Source organism: Oxyura jamaicensis, chromosome 3, assembly GCF_011077185.1.
Source record: "Oxyura jamaicensis isolate SHBP4307 breed ruddy duck chromosome 3, BPBGC_Ojam_1.0, whole genome shotgun sequence".
Taxonomy (NCBI): domain Eukaryota; kingdom Metazoa; phylum Chordata; class Aves; order Anseriformes; family Anatidae; genus Oxyura; species Oxyura jamaicensis.
In genome coordinates this window covers 110,510,418-110,516,417 of record NC_048895.1, presented here as the reverse complement: position 1 = coordinate 110,516,417, position 6,000 = coordinate 110,510,418, and the positions used below count along the sequence as shown (strand labels likewise).

The 6,000-nt window shown below is 37.2% G+C and overlaps 1 long non-coding RNA gene across 1 annotated transcript in view; it reads left to right on the top strand.

Moving 5' to 3' along the window:
• LOC118163748 overlaps nt 1-6,000 on the top strand; it is a 30,189-nt gene that overhangs the window by 2,184 nt on the left and 22,005 nt on the right. The window contains exon 2 of the long non-coding RNA XR_004749173.1: nt 3,533-3,541. This is a non-coding gene — a long non-coding RNA (uncharacterized LOC118163748). The remainder of the gene's footprint in view (nt 1-3,532; nt 3,542-6,000) is intronic.

Below are 6,000 nucleotides of genomic sequence, written 5' to 3'. Positions count from 1 at the left end.
CCTTTTCCTTTTCCTTTTCCTTTTCCTTTTCCTTTTCCTTTTCCTTTCTTTCTTTTTCTTTTTCTTTTTCTTTTTTTTTTCTTTTTCTTTTTCTTTTTCTTTTTCTTTTTCTTTTTCTTTTTCTTTTTCTTTTTCTTTTTCTTTTTCTTTTTCTTTTCCTTTTCCTTTTTCTTTTTCTTTTCTCTTTCTCTTTCTCTTTTTCTTTCTCTCTTTCTCTTTCTCTTTCTCTTTCTCTTTCTCTTTCTCTTTCTCTTTCTCTTTCTCTTTCTCTTTCTTTTCTATTTCTTTTTCTTTCTCTTTTTCTGTGATCATCTGGAATCTCATATCCTGCTGAGATTAAACACATCCCCTTGAGACAGCTGCTTATGTCAGGTTTTCTGTGTTTAGAACCTAAACAGTGTTGAATTGGCTGTTAAAAGCATCCTGGTAGCATCCTGGTCAAAGCGCTCCTGTGAGGATGGGAGTGGGGATCTCCCTTGTCAGGTATGGGCCCTTCTTAATCATGTGATGACTCCTGCCACACTGGTGAAAAGATGTTTGTTAATGATGGTCATGTTGGGCCATGGCTATGGGCACCTGAAGAGTATCAATTGACTTGCCATTGTCCTGTGTTGTGGTATCTGCCGAGGAAAAAGCCAGTAGTTTTTTCATTCCTTCTGTTTTTTTCCTTTTCCTCCATCTTCTCAGAAAGAATGTGTCATCATCCCTCAGGTGATGACTTTGAAACACTTCATTTGTAAGGCAGGAGTGTCTTATTTCATCCTCACTTGGCTCAAATTACCTGGCTTTCTTATAGGCCTCCTTCAGAATTTTTAACCTTTATCTTGCATAGTTTTCTAGTCTTTCTATAATTCATCAGGAAGCAATCTACTTCTGTTGGTGTAAAAGATCTTTGGTGTGAAAGATCTTTGTTCCATTTGTCCAATGCAAATTTTGAAGACAGGCTCCATGAAAGAGGGAAATTTGGCTCATGCTGCAGGGCTGATTTACAGCTCTTCAGATAGGGATGCATCTGGATGACATCTATACTGAATAAAGGAACACTCTGGAGGGCACTGAGTGTTAGGGGCCTCTGAGATATTGTTCCCTTGTTGGAGAGAGCATTCCCTCAAATCGCCTTGACAGGCATTCCAAATAAATGACAGTATGGGCAACAAAAGATAAAACAAAGAAATGCAGCTTATATCCACTGGTGGTCCTCATAGAAAGCTTTGTTTCTGTGACTGCTTTGTGGCTACCCTAAAGGTTGGCAGCAAGTGTTAGAATGTTTGCCAGCCCCTTGACAGTTACCTGAAAAGCAAGACCAGCTTTAGTTTGGCAGAAGCCTGACTGGGAGTGGCATGATATGAGTGAAACTATAAATTGCACCCAGCTGGTTAAAATTAATCTTAGACTATATGCCTTTGCCTTGACTCTTGATTTTCTTGATTCCAGATTGCTATTTAATCCTAGAAGTCTACTGATACTGTCTCTGAGCTGAAGCAGACATTGGTTTCTTTGGTTCTGACTTTGTATCTGACTCAGCCCACATCCTTCACATTTTTCTTTATGCCCATAACCTGTGCTGTGATTGAATGAAGAGTATGCAGTGGGAGCAAAGGCTTTATGATTTAGAAAACATTTTTCTATAGCAAAAGTTGTGTGGTGTTCAAGTCTTTCAGGAATCAATGGTTCTTCAAAACCACATATTTACTGTGAGTCTTATATTTCCCACACTCCACTTAAGATGCATCTATCAATTAAAATTTCCCTTCAGTTAAAAAACAAACAAACTGATGGTTTTACTCGAGTGGGCAGCCGAGCTCCACCACAACCGCTCTCTCACTCCTCCCCTCCTCAAAGAGGAAGGGGGAGAAAAGACAACACAAAGAGCTCGAGGTTTGAGATGAGAATTATTTAATTAAAGGAAAGGGGAATGGGGAGAAAGAGAAACAAAAGAAACAACAAGGCCGCGCGGAAGCACAGAGAGAAAGAAAAAAAAGTTATTCTCTACTTCCCATCAACGAGAGATGTTTGGCCACGTCCCGGGAAGCAGGGCCTCAAAACGCGTACTGGTTGTTCAGGAGAGACCCTCCCCCACGAGAGCCCCCCTTTTATTGTTGAGTGTGACATCAGGTGTTATGGAATATCCCTTTGGTTGGTTTAGGTCAGCTGCCCTGGTGATGTCCCCTCCCCATCAATTGCCCACCCCCAGCCTGCTGGCTCTTGGGGGCCTGGAAGGAGTTCTGATGTTGTGCCAGCACTATGCAGCAATAGACACAACACTGGAGTGGTACCAGTGCTGTTCCAGCTATGAGTGCAGAGCACAGCACTGTGTGGGCTGCTGCAGGGAAAAGTGACTCCATCCCAGACAGACCCAACACACAAACAAAGACTGCTGTATCTAGGCCTTTTTGACTTAGTTGCACTGCACTCTGCAGATGTGTAGTGGGAGATTATTGTTTGGATAATTTCCTGCCAGTGCCTAGCTTACTTTTTTAGACTAATCAAAATAAAAATTATCAGTATAGATTCAGGGGTTCCACAAAGGCAGACCCCAGTGGGATTTATGTGAGAAGCTAAATACAAAGTGGAAAACAAGGATAAAAATGCTCTTATATTAATTTTTGAAAGACTCTTAATAATTTGAAGTAGCTCTTTTTCTGCTGTTGAATTACTGAAGTTAGATTGTGGAAGGCAGTGGAAATAAAGTCATAGTTCTCTAATCATTCTTCATGTTTTGCTGTAAGACTCATATCTTACACTAATATAACTTCCACAGGATCTACATCTCTTTGTGCATAACTTGTTTACTAAGACAATGAATTCTCCTTGAGTACAAGATTTGTGTAATGTTTTCATGGTCAATTGCTTTCAGCATTATTAGAACAAAGATGCCTTCGTGGTGCTGGAAGTCACTGAAGAATGCACTGCTTTTCCATGTCATCATGCTTTTCCTAGCCATTTTGTCTAGCAATAAAAACGATATTAAAAAAAAAAAAAAAAAAAGATGCCAAAGTATGTTCCAGTTTATTCTCTAAGTTTCTCCTCTTTTTGAAAAAGATGGGAGGAATAAATAAATAGATAGAAGGAGCAGTGAAAAGTGGTGGTGAATTGATGACAGGAAGTATTTGTGACACAAAATATAATATATAACATATAATACTGTAGGAAATTCATCCTTAGCAGTACTCTTTGCCTCAGAGATTCTAGATAGACTCAGCTGGAAATCAAGGTTTGTGGAAACTGAAGGAAGGGTGCCTGCCCTCTAAGGTCTGTCTGGGAAAATATTTTATACTTGTGGCTAGAGTCTTTCTGGTAATGTACTCCAAAAGGTTCTGGTCTCTATCAAATGTAGATCAAATTGATATAGTGAGGCTGCGGGTTCACCACTCTAACCTCACAAACTCGTCATCATTTTTATGATGGATGTTATATGGAATATTAAAAAAAATCAAAAGCTTTTAAAAATGTGAATTAGGTAGCATGTGCTGGGATAGGTTGGCTGGAGCTAGAATACAAAGATTTTTTGCCAGAAATATGTGATACAAAGGGGAGCAAGGTGAAACCCAGGAGTCTTTTAATAACAAAGAGGGCAGCCACTCCATTGATTCTTCATTTGTTTTTGCACTAAAGCAATACTAGTTGGACTACTGTATTAAGAGAAAGAAATAGAAGTTTATCTACAATTGGAGTTAGGTTTATTATAAAAGTTGGATTCTGAGTTTCTCTATCTCAACTGAGACATTCTAATACTGTTAGGCAGATAATGTGTTTGTTAGGATGCTATTCTTTTTCTAGTTATTATTTTTATATATAAATTATTTGCATATACATATATATATAATGTGCTTTTTTAGCACTTTCAGTCTCTTGTTTCTGACTTCTACTGCTCCTACCCTTAGACATTTACCTTAAACCTAAACACAGAATCACAGAATCACAAAATCACAGAATCACAGAATGGTTGAGGTTGGAAAGGACATCTGGAGATCATCTAGTCTAACTCCCCTGGTTGGTACCCCTGTATAACCCTGATTGGTGTAGGATGCAGGTGCCTAAAAGACATGCCTAGAGCAGGTACTGGTAATTAGCAGAATGGGGCCATCTTCCAAGCCCCAGAAGGTAGATAATCTAAGATGAGGTGTAAGACTATACTTGAGACTGGGGGTAAGTAAGCATAGATCTATGAACTAGAGGTTAGATGTCTAGTAAGTCTAGGTGTCCAGAAAGCCAAAGCAAGTGAATGCAATCTGCTGTACTTGCACCTTCCACTGTTTTATGTATCTGATCACATGCTAGTGTCTTAGTTATCAGCCTTGTATTACGTGCATGTCCAGCATTTTGTGATTAGTTATTTACTTTACTTAAATGTTGAAACATTTAGCACTCAAAGCTAATAATTTCTGACTTCCTCTATTCAATTCATATACTAGGCCATCTACTTTGGATTCTGTATTTGAATGTTTCTCAGCTAATACTTTCTTCTCTCCGAGACATATTTTCTCTGGCTGATAAAAGTGAGATTCCAGTATCCCTTGCTGAGTAGCCTGCTTAGTCATATATAAAAGTAAGCAATATTTCAGATTTCATGTCTGCAGCTTACCTGGTTAGTTATAGTGCATTTAGATCATAGTGAAGACAGCTAGACTTCTTGCTTTTCAAACCTGCATATTATACCTCCTCTGCACACAAGATTTAAGCATACAATTCTATTGAAATGTGATGGGATTAAGAAGCATGACTTATTTAGGCTCTTGAAAATCTGGGTCATAACTGAGTCATAAACTGTATATGACTGGGAGCATCACTTTTAAACATAGCAACCAGATTTTATTTTATTTTATTTTATTTTATTTTATTTTATTTTATTTTATTTTATCTTATTTTATTTATTTATTTTATTTATTTTATTTTGTTTTGTTTTGTTTTGTTTTGTTTTATTTTATTTTATTTATTTTTTGTGTCTGTGCACTGTTATAAAAGTGGGCTTATCTTTTAAAGACATTGAGAACTGATCAGCCGCACACATAAGTTAATGCAAGTCTTGACCTATTATTATAAATAAGATTATTATTCTGGTGTTTTTATTCCACAACACATTGTTCTAACCATTGTATAAACACATACAAGAGACAGTTCCCTCCCCAGACAGCTTATAAAATAAGTAGCGGTGCCTGTGCAAATATGAAAACGTTTTACTTATGTATGAAGTTTACAAACATAACTTTGTATATTGAAGTATTTAACAATTTTATAGAACTACTGAGAAAATGTTTTAAACCAACATCCAATTCTCTTTATGAAAGAAAACTGAACAAAACCAGATTTGTATGCGGAGTACAGGTAGGCCCATTGTTATAAATAATGCAAACTTCTTCAATATGAATATACTGTACATGAGAAGCTCATTTTACTTGTGCGCTTCTCAGGCCAGTTATCACAAATGCATAAAATGTAAACATGGTGTATTTTAATTTGGTTATGAAGAATGTTGAGGATTTTATGTCCTATTAGTATTTTAATGCAATACTTTTATTGAAGTTTATTTAGCCAGGCTCCTATGATCCATGTTAGGCACCTGCAAGATTGAAAATGAGTGGATGTCCAGAGTTACAGTGCAAGTGTTTGTATTATGCTGATACCATGCTGTGTTTGAGCCACAGGTGGAACCAAATGATTAATTACATCACAAAAATTCCTCAGGCATCAATTTATTAGGCTGGACTGCCTTGAACTATATTAGTTACACCTGGAACTAGATTTCAAAAGACCTCATTGTTTAGAATACTTTCAGTGCAGGCTTCACATTCATATTAATTTCTTAACGATTAGCTTTTGACATTGGCCAGAATACATACCCAGATCTCTGGTTTTATACAAGACTCTTTCGACACTACTGGAACAAGGCTCTATTTTTGCCATTTCCAGGAGTAGTACTTTATTTTCTTGAATTACAGGCCTACCAAACAGTGTCAGGAGAGGCTGAGAGAAACATAGCTACACCAAGTGCAATAATGC